Source organism: Heptranchias perlo, chromosome 34, assembly GCF_035084215.1.
Source record: "Heptranchias perlo isolate sHepPer1 chromosome 34, sHepPer1.hap1, whole genome shotgun sequence".
Classification (NCBI taxonomy): domain Eukaryota; kingdom Metazoa; phylum Chordata; class Chondrichthyes; order Hexanchiformes; family Hexanchidae; genus Heptranchias; species Heptranchias perlo.
Window position 1 is genome coordinate 14318314 of NC_090358.1, and position 22406 is coordinate 14340719.

Here is a 22406-nt window from a genome sequence, read left to right on the forward strand (position 1 = left end):
ACAGTCTCGCTCTAAAATACTTTTAGCAGTGCGATCTTCAAAGCCTAGTGTTGTCCAACAATGATATTTATGAAATTGTGATGAGCTTGATCTGCTCTAGCTGCCAGATGGAATATTTCTTTTTGGCCTCTACGACATTATAGATCCCCATCAGCTCAGCCAGGAGAGGTACTAGCATCAAAAACTGACGATTTAAGGTGTAATTTGAATAAACTATAGCCCGAGGCTCAAATGCAGACTTTGTGAACCTTCCTTTTATGCGCCACTTCCTATCCTTTGTGTCAGCATAAAAAATACATGCCAACAAGCAACTGATGCCCTTGATTGACTTTCCCTACCACTGCCAACATGACAAATTAATTTTTTGTCCCATTGCATATATTATTGTATGCCTTGTTACACCCAATCTGAAGGAGATAAGCAGTCGTGTTCGGGAGGAAAATGTGTGAAAAAGAAAGCCATTTCCCATGCATTGGCACGCTACCTCGTGAGCTCAGAAACTAAATTTTATGGGGAAAAGAAAATTGAGAATGTGAGAGAAGGGGAAATTCAATTACTTTTTACTTTTGAATACTAAATGCTCTAGTTAAATAATGAAATACTTCAGGACGAAGTCCTATAATGGTGTTATGCCAGTGTATTCATCTGGAAAAAGTGTATTCTCCCCATAGGGTGGTTGCCCTGTTGATTGTGGCCCTCCATCACATTGATGGTTTTTTCTGAGACTCACCTCCAAATGTGGTTATAGTTAAAGATTTCTCGGTTCTTTTGCTTGTTAACAGTATTGGCTTAGCTTAGTTGCCTCAGTCCAGATCACTTTGAACAATAGACATATGATAGTGAGCTTAAAATATAGTCAGTGCTGTCTCAACCAAAATGGCCGTCAGTTCAATTAACCAGGTTACATTTTAGGTTGATTCTCTAGGGTAGAAATTCTGATTGGTAAAGAACACTTAGAAACCTTAATGCATGTGCAAGTGCTATTTTTACACCATTGAATGGGCTAGCTGCGAGTAAACAATAATGCATGCAGGAATCTAGTAAGGGTCATTAAGTATTCAAATATTGCTGAATGGAATTTCTTCGCTAGTTTCGCTGAACCACTAATCAACTGCATTTGAGAGGGAGGACATGTGATCTGCTTCTTGGTCACCATCGACATAGCCATTAGGTGGGAATGCACCTTGTGCCTTTGCACAACAAGGCAGCTGAGATTTGGAACTCGCTAGTTTGGGCAGATTAAAGCCGCAGACATTGATCCATCATTAATGATCGTTAAAGACATTGATGCCTAGATAAATCGTAGTCATACTGTCTGAAATAATTCACCATTTCCTGTCCCAGTTGTTCTTTAAGCGAGTTGCCTATTTAATGTATCCCATGCACTTCTTTAGAGATCTATGGGTTTTGCCCATTATTGACTCTTGCTGACGACCACTGTGGCCAGTAACAGCACTTAAGTAAGTCAGAGTATCTTGAGCAGTGACAATTAGAACTGTTTAGCATTTTTTATTACTGATAATTACTTCAGCTCTTTTTAATGAGGTGTCACTATTTCAAAACACCTTCTGAAAATTTGTACATGCTGTTAAATGATTTTAAAACATTCAAACTATTCATTTTGTAGGTTCCAAATTTTTCCTTGATTATAAGTGCTGCTTTCTGTACATGTAATTAAATTGATTTATTTTTCAGACTAGGGATTGTTGGATGCTTAATGCATTTGTGAAATTCCTTTGTCTGGTATTTTAAGAGGCCTTAACCTATTTAAAATATTCAGGAGTGGAGTTTATATTGGCAAATTGAAGTTTGATTTAAGTTCCTTTTTGTTTCTGAACTCCAGTTACTAATTAATATAAGTGGGCAACTGAAGTCCAAGCAGTAAGATTTTGAAAATGAAACACTGCTTGAGAAAATGAACTGTTGAATATTGTTAACTGGTGGATCTTTCCATTTACAATGCTATCCTATTTGTCTGCTCTTGGAATGATTTCTGTATCTCTCTTAATTGGGGATTATGTGTTTTTTTTTCCCTTGCCCATTATTTTTTAAATCAGTTTCTCTCCTTTTCTTCCTTCTTCTGCTTGTGCTGATGCTTGCTGAAATATGGCTCCATTGGGCACTCCCCAGTATCCTGCGAAAGTTGCAGACACTCACCCCACTGGAATTGATGAATAGTAGGAATCCACGCTAATTGTGTCCCAACAGTTAAGGCAGCACAGACTTGGAATCAAACCTTATGCTCCCTATGCCTCAGTACTACACTAGACAGTACCCTAAGCCATAGGGGGACTGTTTTCACCTAGCTTTACTCTTCTATAGAAATGATGTTTCTGTTGTAAAAGGTTTATATTATTTGATAGCTCAGGTGCAGCTCGACATAAATGCCGCGGAAAAATGTGTGTCCAACTGCAAAAGTGAAAGCAGATTTTTATACGAGACTCTGGACCTGACTCAACATAAGCAATATATAAAAGCAGAAAGGTGGTGAAAAAAGAAGTATTCAGAGCCTCAGTTGACTGGCAGGAGCGACAGGTGAGCTGCTCAGTAGAAACTCCCTGTTTAATTTTCCTTCTCTTTCCTCTCCCACTGCAAAAATAAAGCAACTCCGGCCTTCACTCAGCATCTTTCATAACAAAGCTGTGATCAGAAACTCAGTGGAGTGGAGGACAGAACCTGCATCCCTTCACACAACGGCCTCATGTAGCACAACTGTGCTGCTTATGATGGAGCCTGTTGTAATTCATCAGTGATTTTCACTTAAAGGAATACAAGATGCTTGTAATGGATACTGCTATTTTTTTTAAAAAGATTTGCATTTATATAGCGTCTTTCATAACCTCAGGAAGTCCCAAAGTGCTTTACAGCCAATAAAGTACTTTTGAAGTGTAGTCACTCTTGTAATGTCCCACATACAGCAATGTGACAATGATCAGATAATCTGTTTGTGATGTTGGTTGAGGGATAAATAGTGGCCAGGATATTTCTATTAAATAATAGAATTTCCATAATTTTTCTATCAACGTACAGATGTCGAAATCTAGAGGTCATTAATTTCGCTATTGGTAGCAATGTAACATTTACTCTGAGTAAAATTGGATTGGTTGATAGCTCTTGTAATGTATTTTGACCCATTCATTTTTTTTTAAAAGGTGTTTTGCAGTAATGTCTATTGTTTTCAAATTGATGCAGATCAAGATTGTGTGTGATAAATGAAATTTGCTGTAAATTCAAGTGATTGTGGTAAAAAGGAACCAATTTTGTTTTTCTTTTAAAAGAGCTCATTCCCCAACAATCTCCGCACCCCCCAGAGTTGATCTGTAGTAACAATTCCTTCCTGTGGATTTTAATAAATTTGCAATAATAATTAATCCTATAACAAGAAGCTGTGCGCATAATGAAATAAGTTAGCTTGGAAACATTTTCCCCTACTGGTTTAATGAATGAAGGAGCTATTTAATTAGAAGTGGATTTTGAAGAGTATTGACATGTATTGTGACAGAATATACTGTAAAGCAGGCATACTGCATTCAGATTAACAATAAAAGTCTGTAGCGCTGAAGTATCCAAGGAAATTTCGGACATTTATGGTTCATCAGCCTTAAGGTTCAACTTTTGTATTAAAAATTGCCCGTCACTTTGTGCTGAACATGTAGTTCTGTTTCCTGCCAATAACTAGTTGGAAAGAAAGTCTTTCTTTGACATAAGTACCCTACAGAGAGTACCATTTGAACTTGCTATAAGATCAGTACATTTGAAAATACATATTATGCAGGATTCTGTTGGGCCAATCATTTTATAAAGGTGCTAAATGTAGAGGAGCAAGGTCAAATGGTAAAATAACAAGATAAAACTGAAATAAATACTTTTTTTCTGCAACAATTTGCAAGTGCTGGTTTCCTGTACTTGACCCATAATGAATGTTGGAGCTTGGATGCTGACTGTCAACAGAATCATAGAATTGTTACAGCACAGAAGGAGACCATTCAGTCCATCGAGTCTGTGCCGGCTCTTTGTAGTCCATTTTCCCCGCTCTTTCCCCGTGGACCTGCAAATTTTTTCCCTTCAAATATTTTCCAATTCCTTTTTGAAAGCCACAATTGAATCAGTATCCACCAACCTTTCAGGCAGCTCATTCCAGATCATAACTACTCGCTGCGTAAAAAGGTTTTTCCTCACGTCGTCTTTGGCAGGTGGAGGGCCATGCAGTCAATTCCGATCCTAACCATACAGGCCCACAACATCCAATCATGAGTGCGAGTCCTGGCCAGTTGCTTTTTTCCCCTCCCTTTCCTTATTGAAGTGTGCCGAGGGCAACTGCCCAGTTCCCCCTGTTAGCATCGCATAGACATTGGGTCCTTAATCAGTTCTTGTAAGAACAGTTCAAAAGTCCATTTAACATCTATTTATGAATCACATCACTAAGGTATGGGTCCTTTCCAATTATTACAGGGTAACTTGTAGTTAATCAGGAATTCGGTAGCTAAATGAATCCAGATGATGAGTCTGGTTGATATATAGTTAATTGTCCACAAAACAAGAAAGTTGCCTCATATTCTTCCTCTTACTCCTGGGGTGGTACTGTGCTGGTTTCAAAATCTCTGGTCCCAGGAGTGCAATGGAATGAGATCACAATAATTGCTGTCTTTGATCATTGCCCACATGTTAGCTTCAATAGGACTGAACTCTGATGTTAATAAGTCACCTGGGAAATGGCTGAGCTGTTCCTCCATAATCAATTTGTGGAGGTAAGCTCAGCAGTGTTTGAATACTACTTACAGGTCACTGACTTGCCTTAAAACCTAGAACACGCCTGTATGAAGCAGGTGAAGCATTTCTTTAAGATACAGAAATGCTTAGCTTATATCCCATGAGAAGAAAGGCAATCTGAAGTAAATTGTGCAGCAGAAAGGATAAGCAAACATGTAGAAAGAGCAGTTGTGTTAGTCTGATCTAATAAATTAACCTATTTATAGAAGCAGTGTTCTAATGTCTGTCACCCTCAATGTTTCCTAATCTTAGCCAGTCCAGCTTTTCCTCATTTTATGGTATCCAGGTGCTGCATATGGTGAATGTCAACAACATTTCTGGTAAAGCTGTCTGCAGATGAGATGGGCGAAGTATTGGGATGTCTGCTGCTCAAATCTCCCAGCTCTCAAGCTAACAACTGAAGTTTCTATATCTATAAATGACATTAGCACTGTAACTACCATTACTGCTGGTCCTACTGATCTGTTTTGATTCCTTTTTAGCTTCGTTTTCATTGCGGTATTATAGATGAAAATGACAAAACTCAGATTTGCAATGAAAAGCAGCAGGAATTCCAGTACTAGCGAGTTATGATTCTAGTGCCAGCCTTTGTGGTATTGGTTGTGCATTGATGCCTGTAGCTCATGTTTCTCTGAAAGTTTCCTGCAAGGTTGTGTAGCTGGCTAGCTTGTGTATGAATGTCCACTGTCTTGCACATAAGGTAGGGCAGCAAACTATTTGAATCTCTGGAACAATCGTAGATACATAAGCACTCAACATCTAAGTACAGATATCATGTTCCAGTACTGCAAAGCATTTTTCTTCTCAATGTCCCAATGGATTCTTGATTCCACTTAATTTTTCAAAGGCAGTGTTAACTTGGAAAAACTCAAGTTTATCACAATGTACTTTTGACTGTAAATTGCAAACTTTTCCTACCTGCTGGTGATATCTGTAGTACAGATGAAAAGCTGCATTGTTGAGGTGAAATGCATAGTACTTGGAAGAAATTAGCACTCTTGAATGTTTTATATGCAAGAGACGCTGTGAGTTGCTATTGTGCAGGTTTTCAACTGTTCAGGAAGGAATACTTGGATTGTTTGTACATGCGCCAATAAGTAGGTGGCTGTTGGGAACTGTAGTTCTTGGCACATAGAATGGCACAGCAGAGCAAAAAACCTCTTCCATTGTTTCTTTCTCGGTTGCCTTAACTCCAGTTTCACTGTGTGACAGCTTCTCTACTAATTTTATTTCCAGCTGAGCATAATTCCATTCTCTAGCTTTAGTCCTCTAACATAACTCTATCTGGAAACTTTGATTGTACCTCCTTGTGTAGTGTTCCTACCTTTGTACCTGCTTTCACAGAACTTCAGATAATTTTGTTCTTCATCTCGTCCCTTTGATTCATTTGTGTAGCTTTCCAAACTCTTTTGGAAGTTTAATAAACTACATTTTAGTTTATTTTGTGTTGGTTTTTTTTCAGCTTTTTGAAGCCTGACTCCTTGTTAAACTTTGTACTTGTACCAGAGGAGGAAGCAGGAAATCTATGCCTGTCCCAGAATATTTTACATTTTCTGGACAGTCAGATGGGTAGTTATGTACATTTAAGTAATAGCTTAGAAACATTTCTAAAATGGATGAATTATTCCAGGCAAGATCAGAGTTATGTATCTTGCAGAGGATTTGTCCTCTGTATTGTTTCAGAAAGCCCTAATTACAGACAACACAAGTTTTTTTTTCTCCATATTCATTTAAATGTATATATGAGCATTCAGTTATTTTGTCTGGCTGTACTCAGAATTACTAAACTGTTTATAATAGTTCTAAGGCGCTTTCAGCAGCTGTGCATGAAGTTTACTATTGGGAAATTTTCTTGGAAGAGCTCAGCTTGAATATGTTGTATAGGATAATACTGGTTTGAGTGTGTTTCAAGGACTTGATGTATCTTGAGATGAGATAAAGTTGATAAACTGCTCAAGCTTTGATTAGGTGTCATTCCAACCCTTTGTGGAGCTGGCTTGTAATAAATTCCAGTCTGTACGCTATCTTTTATTTCTCCGTGGAAATTGTCAGTTCATTGAACAACCTAGTGGTTCTACATCAGCTGCAAAGGTATGGGATTAAAAGCACAGAGTTGATACCCCTGTAGGGTCTTGCAAACAGAATGCTAATCAAAGTAATTTATGTGCAGTGACCTTGTGTATTGTCCTGCTATTAATCAGTTTCTAGCAGAAGCTATGGGTTCTATATATTTGTATTTAATAATCAATGAGTTATTTACCTATTGCAGTATTAGTTATTTACCTATTGCAGTAAAGGCCATGTATGTCATTTGTCACATTTTTAGCATATCGGCATTTGTTTTTGTATGAGTCAGGAGACCATGCTGTGGGGAGCAACAAGAGAAGGGAGATCAATGTTTTAGGGGAAATGGAGGAATGTCTTATATTTTGGCTCTCCTTCCATAATGTTTCTTTCAAATTTTCTTATTGAGTTATTCTTGAGCCAACAGAAGAGTTGAGAAGAGAATTGAAGAAACATGTGTAAAGGGATGGGAGAGCACTGGGGGAGAAGGACCCGAGGGTCAGTGAGACGAGTGCGCTGATCGGGATGCCGAGGAACTTCTTGGATATTGCTCTCCTTACAGTTGATTTTACATCAAAGATGTTGTCCACTCAAAGAATAACTCCGCAACAATTTTGAAAAGAAACTGAATGTAAGGACAGCCATATACAAGAGGCCTTTGCAATCCCCTGACCAGCACTTCATTGCAGTGGGATCTTAATTATCCACTGAGAGGGGATGGATCCCCCATCTTACAGGAGACAATTAAGGTTCCACCCGAACTGTAATGAGTCCTTATTTTTTTCTCTCTAGTAATGCTATGTATCCTACATCCAATTAGCAGGACAGAACAGCTTATGAATTTATCACCAGAACATAAGTATGAAATGGGAAAACACCAGTTAGTCTGTGAAGCCCGCTATTTCCACAAACCATGTGCAGTTGGTTTTAACATAGTTACTCGTAAACGGTAAAGGGATCAGTTGATAAAGACAGACTCTTACTTAGAATATGATTGGGGAAACTGGGCATCAGCCTCTGAAATAAGACTTCTGATATTTTGAGAGACTCAAACACTTTAGAACAAGATCATCTTTTGACTTAGACTTAAATATTTCATGAATTAAAACTCAACTTAACACAGCTGATTTGAGGAGTGGTAGGACTGTGAACCGATCTTGTACATGTTGCACGACACAGCTGGGGTGAACTATAACATGTATGAAGAACACCACAGCAGAAAATGTGCAGGCCTAAATCTTGTTTCCAACTACATTTTCAAGAGTTTATATAGAGACACATTTTGTGAAACCATTGTGCATTTTGATAGCACAGCATGTGTGGAAGGATATATTGATGCATTAGATTTATTGGCGTGGCTGTTCAAACACTGGGAGCAATGAGTGTTTAACAGATGAGGCAGTTCATTTGGTTCTGGCTCCTGTGATTTGTTTGGGCTGATGGGACGGCTGGGTTGAGAACGATTAGGGGCCCTTAAGGGTGGAAAATTTCATGAAAAATTTGCAAAAGTTACAGGATATTGGGAGCGCAAACTGAATAGAACCACGACAAAGCTCAAATTGGTTGTTCAAAATGATTTGGCATATTCCAAGTTGAAATATTCTAGTGTTGGCTCCTAATAATATACATGCAAATTACTTCTGGGACTATTTTTCCAGCCAATTCCCCCAGCTGAAAATGAGCTTTTCAGTAGAAATGTGGGTTGTGGGAACTTTTTGACTGTTCTGAAGAATTACAACCATTTTTAGTTTAATTTAGTTTAGTTTATGCACATTGTTGAAAACAGTTAATGTAGCCTGTTACTAAAGGCTGAATCCAATCTCCTTTAGATTCTTATCGATCATTCTTCACTAATGTGGATTCATATCGCTCCTACTTTACAACATCATCACAGGCAGAATTTAGACTAGGTTTCAATCTTGTCTTCATTTTAAAATATGCTTTTATTTTGAATTCTGTTAATAATGGTGGGATCATCAGCTCATTTTCATTTTATGATTTGGATGTGCACAGAGGTAAATAATTTAGAGTGAATTAATAAGTTGCTGGCTGACTTCGATAAGTTGGGGAAACGAGTCTGCATGTAGCAGATGTCTTTCAACATGGACAAATGCATTGTCATACATTTGGGGAGGGGGAACTCCAAGTATGCTTCTACCACACGGTACCCATTAAAAGTTACTGATCAAGAGAGAGAGAGAGCTGGGTTAATAGTTGACAACTCTCACGCAGTGTGAGGTGGCCAAAGGGAAGGCTAATAGAGTTTTAGGGTGTATTGTGAGGGCTATCTGATTGTAATACAAACAGCACTACACTTGGGATATACAAGCTTTGGTACATCCACACTTGGAGTATTGTGTCCAGTTTTGGTCCCCCCAACATGGTGAAGGATATCAAGGCTCTGGGGAAAGTCAGCAGAGAGAGACTGATTTTCCTGGATGTCAGCAGTGTTGTGGCTTAATTGAAGTTACGTTCACTACATGCCCTTTCACCTTAAAACAAACCGATGGAGATCAATGAATTCCTTTTGTAAACTTTCAAAAGTACTGATACATAAATTAATCCATCACTTTGTAAATAAACTTTGTAATTAAATTGTGAAGTATGTCTTTTTGAGGTTTTTTTAAAATTTGGAAAGTTACTCTAATTTAATTGCATTAATATACCACCCATTTTTTGAAATGTTACACTCTGGAAAACAGTAACTGTTTTAATATTGGTAAACTTTTTTTGAATTCAATAAATCAGACCAGTTGTACTGAGATTTCTGCAAGGTCACAGGAGGGTCTTTTGCATTGCAGAACAGTTGCTGTTTGATAATGTCACGTGGTCCTGCTTGTTTAGTAAGACCATGAAACCCTATAAATGTTTATATTTACATTCTAGCAGAGAATTTCCATGTCCCGGGCCAAAAGTTTCTCTCAATGTTCACATGGGAAATTAAACTGACTGTACCCTACAATTAAGATGTACATAAACTTAAAAATAGTACATGTATCTTCAATTTGATTTTCAAAACAGCTGCTCTCTTGGGTGAATTTTGTGCTTTTTAATGCTGGGGAATGGAACATAATTCAATTTTGGACAGCCAGTGCCAGTATTAAGAATTTTTGGGTCAAGTCATAAGTGCTATGCAGAGTAAAGCTCTTTCTACTCTGCTTTAACCACAATCTCAGAAGAGCATCTTTCACTGTATACGTGACATTTCTTATTTCTCACATCTGCCATCCTTGTGCCCTTTCTAACTGATCACTCAATTTAGAGCCAGTTTTGTGCTATGCCCAGTAGAAAGTGGCTTGAGAATATCCAATCAAAACTGCTTTTCAAAAGAAATTCAACCAAGCCCATTTGCTTGGCCGTCTCCAATAGTGAATTGCCATTAAGCTCAGATTCTGTGCAATATTCAGTTGTATGGATAGAAAAAAAATGAATCTGCTCCTAACTCTTGTTCTGTGTTCGCCTGATGGGGAAATAAAGCAGCTTAACAATTCGTCTTGAGTCTCCTCTTACCCTGTGTTTGCTAGGTCCACCTACAGAGACTGGAGAAGCTCGTGTGAAAGACGAGGGTATCCAGTCCAAATCACAAGGGGCTGCTAATGCTATTCTATCAAATAAATATAGGGCAGTGTGAGTCAAATCCCAAAAAAGTAAGATACTTACTCCGCTTGAGGGAATGACCGGTGACACTGAACCCGAGGAGGTAGCTATGGCAGACTTGGTCTGTAATACAAGCTAAACAGCGTTAAGGGGACTTTTATTGGCCATCAAACACCAGAAAGGCTTTGGGAGAAAACAGTGTTTGGTATTATGTTTAAAATTGTTCGGCCAATTTTTTTTTTGTGTTTTAAGAAAGGGAAAAAAGTTATGGCCAAGAAGAAAGCTAATATTTCCATTATGAAATTTCAAATGAGGTTATATCAGACATTGGGACATCACGTAACTCGAGAGAATTCCAAGAGTTTATATAACAGTGGATGTTCAGTTAGGTCGCCAGTTTACCAAGATATTCACAGTCAAATAGCAAAGCAGAGAATGTTGCAAAGGCACTCCTAGAAAAAGCGCACAAGGCCAGCCAGCACTGACCCTTACCTTGCCCCTGTTGGCTGGAATAACATACCAAGTGAGATACTGAACAGCTCAAAGATTATTTGGCAGACAAACCAAGACATTCCTCCTTGCAGAAAGCCAATTTCTGAAACCGAGAATATTAAATCATGTAAAAGAGAAACTATATACCTACGATAGTCAAACTGGCTTGGCTTGGCTTTACAACAACTATCTAAAAACTTAAGCTTCAAGAAGGGAAAGTTATTAAAATTCTACCAACTGAGATGGGGGAATGGATACTAGCCAAGGTGCATCAGCAAGTGGATGTCAGATTCTGCCAAATAAAGTTGTTAAGGATTAATGTTGGACACTATTCTAACTACAATACAGTGATTTATATACCAGTCATTTTGTGATTGTTTGAACCATTATGACTTTATAATTTTTGGTATTCTTTGTGTAAAGTTTTTATTTGAGAAGGGAGATTTATCGATATTGAATTGAAATTTTTCATCAGTACTGAACAATACGGAGTTCCTTTTTCTATGACTTAACAACTGCAGTGTAGAATTAAGATGGCTGCAGAGCAAAGAGCACATTTATTTAAGCTCAAGTCTTTGTCATTTCTTACCAACTGACACGTAATAACAAGTGTTCTAATGCTGTAGTCCAGAGTTGTTGCTTTTGTCCTAATGCTCCACATCTTTTACTTTGTCCTGCACCATAAATATCTATTGCGCTTGGAGGAGGATGAGCATAACCGTGTATTGTCAGCCTTGGCTCAGTGAAAGCACTCCTGTCTGAGTCAGATAGTTTTGGGTTCAAGCCCCACGCCAGACACTTGAACACGTAATCTAGGCTGACACTTCAGTGCAATACTAACGGGATGCTGCACTGTCACAGGTGCTGCCTCTCAGATAAGAGGTCCTGTCTGCCCTCACATGGGAACGTAGGAACAGGAGTAGGCCATTCAGCCCCTTGAGCCTGTTCCGCCATTTAGTGAGATCATGGCTGATCTGTATCCTTACTCCATTACTGCCTTGGCTCCATGTTTCTTAATACCCTTGGTTAGCAAAAATCTATCTATCTCTGATTAAAAATTATTAATTGAGCAACAGCTACTGCTTTTTGTGGGAGAGTGTTCCACACTTCTACCACCCTTTGTGTGAAGAAGTGTTTCCTACCTTCTCTCCTGAATGGCCTGGCTCTGATTTTAAGGTTATGTCACCTTGTCCTGGACTCCCCAAAAGTTTCTCTCTATCTACCCTATCAATTCCTTTCAAAATCCTAAAAACCTCAATCAAATCACCCCAGAACCTTTCATATTCCAGGGAATGCGAGCATGGTTTATGTAATCGCTCCTCATAATTTAACCCTTGGAACCCTGGTAACATTCTGGTGAACACTCTCAATTGAACATAAAAGATCCCATGGTACTATTGAATGAAAAACAGGGCAGTTCTCCTGTTGTCCTAGTAAACATTTATTCTTCAATAAACATCACTTCAAAAAAAAATTGGTCATTATCTCACTGTTGTTGGTATGACCTTGCTCCATTTCTCTACGTTATAACAGTGACCACATTTCAAAAGTACTTCATTGGCTGCAAAGCACTTTGGGATGTCCTGAAGTCATGAAAAGCACTATATAAATGTAAGTATTTTCTTTTCTCCCCTTCTGTTCATCTTCCTCTCTTTTTAAAAAAAAATTCTAGCAAAAAGAGTGGCCTCCACTGCACCCAATGGAACTGGAGTAAAATGATGGATTTGAATTTAATTGGTGCAATTTGCCATTATGCAGAAGTGCTTTCCTTAATGTGTTTAATGTCCTCTGGTAGTGCATTGGTTAAAATGTGTGTATCAAATTCCCTTGCAGGGTATTCAAGCACAGTTTAAAATAATGCTCAAAGGAATTTAATGTGAACACATGAACCAATGTGCTACCAGGGGAAATTAAGCCCCCTAATTGTTAGGTTCCTGTAAAAGCCTACTACTGCAGCTCCATACCATCCATTTGGATCTTCAAAGCTGCCATCCTCCTCCTTCCTTTCCATTATCTGTAGCAGTGATGAGTACCTGGGGAATTGTGTCAAATCTGTACTGTCATTGCTTTGGATTTGTTGCACGCTACCTCAGTGCCCAGTGAACCAATTGCATATTCAAAAATTGCATGCTTCTCCATTCTTTCCATCATCTGTAGGATTGAGTGTACTTGAGGGTTTATACAAAAACTTGAATTGATTACATGCCTTTCCACAAGATTTCTTCCCTTGACTAGCTCCGCTTGTGGCCCTTACTTGCTCAAACCACTTGCATTTGCATCTCATCCAATTTACAATATTAAATTGAAGTGAGAGAAAGCATTGTACTTTTTTTTTGGAATTAAGATTTTTTTTTTAAATTACCACATTTTATATGCTTTATCTGAATTGACAAAATATGGGCTTGGTGGAAAGAAGAGGGAGAACTAAATAAAGACTTGATTGGAAATTATTTTTTTTCCCTCCTCATTTTGTCTCCTTCTCTCCTTAGGGTGTTGACCTCTTACTCTTGACCTGTAGCTAAGCCCAAATCTTGTACTTGTCCAATGGATATAAACACGAGTCACTTTTATGCTGTTGCTGTTTTATAATTGGGGTTCTGGCAAATTGGCATTAGTGAGCTGGCTCCTGGCACCGTGACTGTTAAATCTGACTCCCTTATCCCAGCCGCAGACCCTGTGTCTTGTGTGTCTGAGTCTTCTGTTGTGATAATGGGACTGGATTTATCAGTGTAAACCCTGGGAGCCAGCTCATGGTTGCCAGTCTCCCATAGTCCAAATGGCAGCAGTATGAAAGTGGCCATATACATATATGTCTATGTGTGTGTGTACATACATAAACACGCACACATTGCTGAATAGTGATAAAGAGCAAGATTCCTCTGTCACCTAAGATGCTAAGCCAAATTGAGCAACCTGCCACCACCCTGAATGAGATTAGCTAACTCAGCACAGACCAGAGATTGAACCTGGGACTTTCCTGATCCATGTGGCTGAACTATTCACTGTCTTCATCAGCTACGCAATTGGGCTAACCAAGTATGTTATGCCTCCTCATTTATCAGAAATGGCATGGTTTAAAGAATCATGATTATAGATAAATGATTCACTGAAATATTCTAACTACAGCAATCCGAATCTGTCTTTAATTATTTATAATAAAAAATCAACTTTGTAACTTCTACAGTACTGGCTGGGATGGTGGTCTATTTTTTAACACTACCTAATGCCAATGAAATACAGACATGCAATCCAGGAAAGATATGAAGAAAAGTAGTGATAGGTCTGGCCACTGCAGATGAAGAACTGGCAGTAATGAATGCCAATGAGACGGTGTGAGAGATATATATAAATATTAGAGAGAGAGAGAGAGATAGCGGCAGAAAGGAATCATAAAAGAGATAAGAGGCGGAAAAATAGGAGCAAAGAAATAATGTGGTGATAACTACATTTTTATCAAGTGGAGTCAGACTGCAGTATTCAAATTGAGCAGCAGATAAATGCTGCTGACTTTATTTCACTCCATATTTCCTGCCACAGTGTCGGAAATGAACTGTCAACGCAGACTTCAAGCTTTCTTTTATTCAGAATAATGAGCTACAGAGCTTGTGGCTAAGGAAAGGTATTAATGGTGAGTGCAGCTTAACCTTCCTTTTCCTCCCGCTCCCCCCCCCCCCCACCACCCCAGTCATTGCTGATAGGTGGTGAAATGACAAATTGATCCATTTTCCGCAGCTTCTGTGGGGTGGTGGTTGGGATCTGGGGAGAAGTGGAAAGGAGAGAGAAGGAAATGAAGACCAAGAAACAAGGGAACAAAAATTTGTATTTATGAGGACTGTTTCTTGACAAGTATGTGGTAATGAATGATGACATGTCCTTTATGAAAAGGAGGAAGCATGATAAATTGAGACATCCTAGATCACCTGACAACTATGACAACAACTTGCACTCTGAAAGTATCTTTTAACATCGCAAACTACCCAAGGCAGATCACAAAGCAAGTGGGAGCTGCGGAAAGAAGTAAGGGAGGTGACTTCGGGTGTGGTTAGGTTTTGAAGAGGATTTTGAAGATGGAGTGTGATGTTTCGAGATGTAATGGTTGATCAAGGCAATGTCAGAGGGCAGGGAAATGAGAGCTGAAGGCTTTGGCACCCATGAAGGAGGAGGGGGGACATGCAGTAGGCCAGGCTCTAGAGAGGGGAAGCGTGAACTGTGGTATAGGGCTGGAGGAGGTGTGGAGATAGTGGTGCAAGGCCTTGGAGGGGTTTATAGAATGAGGACCAGAATTTAGAAATCAACATGCTGGGGGACAGGGAAATCAGTGAGGACAGGGACCATAGGTAAACGGGCTGTAGTATGGGATAAGGTGCAAACAGAAGATTTCTGGATGAGCTGGTTTGTGTAGGATGGAGCTGGGAGGTTGAGGGCAGAGGTATTGGAGATGTCAAGCCTCGAGGTGATGAAGAGATGGATGAGGCAACAGTGGGATAAGGTAAGGATTGAGCCCAGGGCTTGAAGTTCATTTTAGGGTCGAATGGAACATCGAGGTTGTGTATTGTCCAATTCAGCCTGAGAATGCAGCTGGGAAGGGGAATGTAATGAGAAGTGGGAAGAGCTAATTTGGATAATTTCTGGCAAAAGCTGAACAAGATGGTTTCAGTCTTGTCAATGTTGAGCTGGAGAAAGTTCCATTCGGTTAATGATGGACAACACTATGACAGTCGAAGGTAGAAAGTTGAAAATTGATGTCATTATATAAAATAAAGCTAACCTTGCACTTACAGATATTGCTGAGAAACAGCATATAGACTGGGAAAACAAGGGGACATGGATGCAAACTTGGAGCACACTGGAATAGACCTTTTTGAGGACTGAAGAACCCTCCATGGTCACTCAGGGTGGAAAACAAAGTGCACTTTTTTTTCTAGTGCAGAGAGATTTAAAAAAATGTTTTACCTCCATACAGCTGCAAGTTGCATAGTGAAACACCGTGATTTACATTTGTGGTCTTTCACCTTTCCTTGAATGAGGTAAAGGTCCTCCAATATAATACCATATTTAAACAAAAATACAGTTAACAGTCTCTTTAAATCACTTGTGTAAAAAAAAATGCCTTTCCTTTTCTTGGGTGGTCACTGGCTTCCGGCCAAGCAGGACAGTTCTGGGAGTTTCTGCAGTTCTTCCTGTTGCGGTTTGCTTGTACAGTGCTGATGGAACTCGGCACTAAACTTAAATGAGGAACAACAGTCCATCGTGCCTTTGGTCTATCGAGCATTTTAAAACTAAACTATAATGAGGACAATAGTATTCGTGGTCAATTCCTTTTTCGATTAAGAAATGCACCAATATCTTGGAGCTTGATTTATTTTAACTGATGGGAATTAAATGAACTGATGCATGAAACATTCTGGAACTGTTTTAAAAGGTTGTATTGTCATTTTGGATAGTTTTCCTAGAAGGCTTTGTTCCTCATATAGCCAAGAACATTATGTGCTGTAAAGTCAGCATATTTGTCTCTTGGGACACCATTTACAGCAGCAAGTAAAATCTGCCATGCCAGTTGCTATGCTTCTCTCTGCAGTTTTGTAAAATTGACTTAATTCTATTAAAATTTCAGATGTTCTGAGCGTTGTGTTAAGTCTGTACCAGTGATAAATGATATGTATGGCTACATCTGTTTCATCTTTGTGTTAGACCTGTGTTTATAAATGAGCCTCGCCTTACAAGAAGACACAGCTGCCGTATCTCAAACATGTTGACATGGCTTTAAAGCACGCATATTATCCAAGTTTTTAAACTGGAGAAATATAATTTCTGATGTTTAAAAATGTATTTGAGCTCCCTGAATGGCTTAGTGGATTAATGTACTGTGTGGGGCTGCACCAAACCAAACGGAGCAGGAAATTCCCAGACTGGATGACTACAGACTTCGGATGGGGTACCGATGGAGGCATGACTATTGACTTCAGTGTCTTGAGACTAAGGATGGGAAAAATCAACTGGGATTCCTGCTCCAGACTGATTGATTCCTCAAAGGGGACAAGTGTAGATACTGGATGAGAAAAGGATCATGTTTGGGTGTGATGGCCTTATGAACAGATAACTTGCTGATGCCCAATGCATGAAGAATTAGTACATGAGGTAGCCAATGGCCGCTGCCCATATAGTCATACCTCCGGGTAGGCTCCTCAAGTCATGAGAGGAGGGGAAAGGAGAGAAAAATATAAATTACCTCTAATCCAATCTTAATGGTACTACAAAATATATTGTTTTGCATAACTTGTCCACAGCTAAGGCTTAGTATTAGTGTTTTCATCATGGTGACCAAATCAAAGTCAAAACAATACTAGAACTTACTTGTTAACCAGATCAATCTGGCATGTACTTGGGTACTAATTTGCCACACTCCATGTACCCAACAGGAAAGAAGCAGCCTTTTATGGACAGATTTCATGTTTGTCACTGGAGTGCAACAGTGGAATGCGAGCTGGTTTTGGTGTGAAACAGCTGTCGACATTGTGGTGTCTTTATGCTTTTTATAGGCCTATAAAAATATGAAATAATTACAAAATGATTCTCTTTCCCTTGCTCCAATTAAATGGATCATTTCAACTACAAATAATGAATTTGTACATATATTTATACCTTTCTCACTCTTGCTGCACTTCACTGACATGGTGGACTGTTACACAGATGAGATATAATCCTGTAGCTTCCTGGGCAGTAAAACTGATCGAGATTGGGATTTTCATTTTATTTGCAATTGTACTCGTCCCCCTCACCCAAATGTCCATATTCACACTAACAGGAGCGTGGGACAGGCCAACCTGCAGATATCTCGATGAAGCTGCTTAGTCAATCTCTCAGGATTCTAAGATAGGTAAACTGCAGGGAAAGCCTCGGTGTTTATTTCAGCGAAGGTTAACATTCGCCTTTTTTTCTCACTTTCCCAGTTTTCTGCCCTTTTCTATCCTTCTCTGAAAGTGGTGCCTTCTGCTGAGGTGCAGCTCCATAAGTGCTGGCTGCTCTCCAGCATCTCATCTAAATGGCCATTCTTAACATGGAAATCCATACAGAGTGTGTCACCCAAGCTATTTAGCTGTAGGGGATACCACAACCAAACATATTCCTGTCCTCCAACATGTCCACAAGTGCCTCTGCAGAAAAGGTCAATCAAAAGCACCATAGCTGGCTGTTTGGCCTAGTTTGATGATTGTGAAGACAATTGCAGCACACCCACCTAGGCCTCAGCTATCATTATGCAACTCTACATAGAATACAGATAGAACCTCTGACCCACCTGTGTAGTGCACGTAGCCTATGAGCCCTTGTGTGAGCTGAATATTTGGGAATCCACTGTTCTAGCATTATATTGAGATAACCCACTCACTGGGCCAGAAATTGCTCCTGAAATAACGGAGGTGCTCAACAGCGTGCTCAGTTTTTAGTGGTGAATTGAAGGAGCAAGTTTCCTGTGTTTGCACATGTGCAGTGAAACGCGGAAATCCGGAACATGCTCCTAGTGGTTCGCAGGTGATATGACAGCTTCGAATTAAAGGGCCACCGCACACTGCAATCAGAGAAATCATTGAAAAAAGCACCAACTTGCTTATCTGCCCAGCTGGAAAGTAACTAATTACGCCACTAAACAAGTATGCTTAAAAATACCAGGTCTAAACTAAATTTTAGCAGCGCAGTTAGTCTTAATGACTGCCAAACAACTAAAAATTAACTTTTAAAAATGTGGAGTCTCATATTACTCATTTTAATAGTTTTTTAGAATTAAAAAAAATAATTTTTTAATGCTTTTCCCTTCTGTCTCTTTAATTTAATGCAATTATTTCTTTGGCTTTTTATTAAAAAATTTAATTTTTTTTTACAATGACATACAGAATACTAACTTTAAATGAATGAAGTCTGCTTGTCTGCTAGAGCAATGCAGCCTGAATCTGTGGGCATGACTTCTCCTCACACACTTTTCCAGCCACGTGGTAACTCATGCTGCTCAGAGGATGGGTTGATAGCACACATTTTGTTTCAAGTTCAAGCAATTCGACGCCACAGAGCCCGCAATAAGTATTTTCGTTAATTTAGTTCCCAGGAGCTGCGGTGAGCGTTGCCTCTCTGCTCTGCGCGATTTCTGGCCCATTATCTTTTTCATGGTCTAGCCAGTGATTATTGTAAACTTAAGAGTAAAATGTCGACTAATAGTTTCTATATTTTAAAAAAATTGAAACTTTTTTTTCATCTCAGTGATATATTTACAGCCCGATTTCTGGACTGGCCATAAATGCCACACTGATGATTGGGTTGTGTCATGTAATCAAGAGTGAACCAGTGGAATTACCAGCCAGATAGCTCTCAATTTTTCCACTTCATGGATGTGATGGAATCCCTATCTATCACCTCCAAGCTATTTCTGTGTGTTTCCTTTTTCTTCTGATATGCTTTTCTACCTGGGTGGAGTCCTTCCTCAGTGGGCCACGATTCCAGCTCATTTTTTAAATTTTGATGGGGGTTGGGGGTGTGGGTGAGTAAGAAACAGCAACAAAGGGAGGGCACCAGTTGGCCAACCTTTTGAACTAAAATAAGCTATTTTCAATAAGGTGTGGGTTCCACGGCTGGGAAGGATGTGAGTCAGAAGATGAGCAGATCTCTGGACCATTGTTGCTGAACACTTTTATGTAGCCAAAATCTGGCTGACATTGCATGATACCATGGGGTTACCAGGAACCAATGGAGAGAGGTTCCAAAGCCAATGATGAGAGATTTCACGGTCATTTGGTTCCCACAGGCCAATTGTTCCTTTTAGAAAGTGGTCGGGAGAGTAGTATCAATCGGCTCTGTAGAAGGGAACACAGTCTTATGAACGTACAAAATAGACTGGCAGGAAAACAGCAGCAGGTCCATAAAGCCTGCCCCACACTTCATGATGGCTGGAGCATCGTGACCAGACACATCACCCACCTCCCCTGCAGCCATGTAATCTCCAGGGAGAAGCGAGGAAAAGCCCAAAGCCAATAAGGAAAAAAATACCCTGGAAAATGCCTCTCCGAACTCCTCAGCCGACCGAAACCAGGAGATCACATGGACCAAGTGTATCTCTAAAGACACTTGCCTTCTATATGATGCGATCCCTGCCCCAGTCAAGAACCGGTCCAGCTCCCTCTTGAAGGCAGAGAGTCAGCACCCACCACACCAGCTGGCAATGCATTCCAGAGGTTCACCAGTCTCTCGGAAAAGAGCTACCGAGCGTCCAATCTGTTCCTACTGTTACATAGTTTAAACTCATGTCCTCTGGTCCTCCCCAATCTGTTAAACTGGAATAATCGCTCAATAGGCATGCTGGTCAGCCCTGTATTTTATAGACCCCTAAAATATGAATGGAAAGATTTGGAGCAACTTTTGCATATTGTTTACTTCTCTAGTATTTTTGTTAAAACAATTAGTGCTGATTTTTTCCTTGGGGTGCTTTGGGCAATATTCTTCCTTTAACTAACAATAATAAAAACAGATTAGCTGGCTTTTTGTTTGCTATCTGCGGGACCTTGCTAGGTACAAATGGCTGTCATGTTTGTCTACATAAGTGACTGCACTTCAAAAGAAATCCATTGGCTGATCAAGTGCTTTGAGGCATCCTGAGGACCTGCTAAGGCATTACCTAAAGTCAATTTCTATTTCTTTCTTTTGAGGTGAGGAATAATTGAAGTTGACAATGAGAGACAAGCAAATTAACGTCGGTGGAGATGTGTAATTAAGCAGTGCTTCAGTGACTCTTTGAATAGTGGCTGTTAATTTCATTCCCAGATTATGTTCTCAACACCACCACTTCAACAAAAATATTTCCTCCTAGATCAGCCAAAAAAGTACTGTTGGAAGTCAATTATAATATTTCATTGATGTTGCATCTTATCAACAACAACAATAACTTGCATTTATATAGTGCCTTTACCGTGGTACAACATCCCAAGGCACTTCATAGGAGTGCTAGCAAACAAAATTTCACACCGAGCCACATGAGATACTAGGACAGGTGACCAAAAGCTTGGTCAAAAATGTAGGTTTTAAGGAGCGTCTTGAAGGAGGAGAGAGACGGAAAGGTTTAGGGAGGGAATTCCAGAGCTTAGGGCCTAGGCAGCTGAAGGCACGGCCACCAATGGTGGAGCGTTGAAAATCGAGGATGCGGAAGAGAACAGAATTGGAGAAGGGCAGAGATCTCAGAGGGTTGTGGGGCTGGAGAAGGTTACATATATAGGGAGGGGTGAGGCCATGAAAGCGTTTGAAACCAAGGATGAGAATTTTAAAATTGAGTTGTTGCTGGATCAGGTGCCAATGTCGGTTAGTGAAAACAGGGGTTGAAACCTCTTCAAAGTGCTTCATAATCGTGAAATATGTTGAAGTGTACTGACTGTTGTTATGTAGGCAATTATAATTCTTTGTTGTAGTATGATATATTTTTTAAAGGGAGAGTAATGGCAAGACTTCAACTTTAAATTTTCATCACGAGCTATCATCTCTGTTCTCTATTGCACTGCTGCGGTTACTCATGTCACCAGGCAATGAGCTGAATGTATAGAGCATGACAGATTTTGTTGGGTGACAGGAGATCAGGAGCCGCAAGAACATAGTCAACCGGATAATTACGTCGAACATCACTTTCATTTTGAGCTGCTTTTTTTTTTCGAACGATATTGTAGTGTTAATGCAAAGTGTCAATCAGCAGCATGAAACTTTAAATGCTTCTCAACAATCCAATATAGATGATAACAGCCCAGTGAAATATCTTAAGTTCTACAATAAAAACTTAAGTTTCCATTTTTGATTGAAATTGCTTATTATGGTTTTAATAAAGGTTCCATTAACTGTCATAACTTACCTTTTGCTTCTTAGCATGGTATTCACTGAACGGTTATATTTGGGCCTGACGTTGAAGATATTGACATGCCAATAAACACAACACTAAACTTAATCCAAAAATATATATAGAAATGCAATGAGCTGCTTTTCTTTCGACATTATTTTACACAAACTGAATACCTGCAATTCTGCACATCTCATTGTATTTCTTTTTAAGTGTCCCACCTATGGGAAAATATTCTGTTGTCCATAAATAAGCAGATTCATCCAGTTTGCATGTTCTGTGCTCCTTGGTTGGAGTTTGTAAGCCCCAAGTATCTGGTGTCACTCTGGGCATCTTTCTAAAATTCAGCCTGTATATTCAGTGACAACTGTTGAATAATCCCATGGTACTAGATATACCTGAGACACTAGCAGAAAACCTTTTTGATTTTTGAGGGTTTTTCCTTCAAACCTTGGCAGTTGTGTTTTTTATGATTTTCTTGCGGTTGCTCGAAGAAAAAGAATTTGCATTCATATAATGCTTTGCACGACCTCAACGCATCCCAAAGTGCTTCACAGCCAATGAAATACTTTTGAAGCCTAGTTACTGTTATAATGTGGCAGTCAATTTGCATACAGCAAGGTCC

The 22406-nt window shown here is 39.5% G+C and overlaps 1 protein-coding gene across 8 annotated transcripts in view; it reads left to right on the forward strand.

Moving 5' to 3' along the window:
* atp8b4 (ATPase phospholipid transporting 8B4) overlaps positions 1 to 22406 on the forward strand; it is a 185623-nt gene that overhangs the window by 65874 nt on the left and 97343 nt on the right. The gene's annotated exons all lie outside the window — the stretch shown is intronic.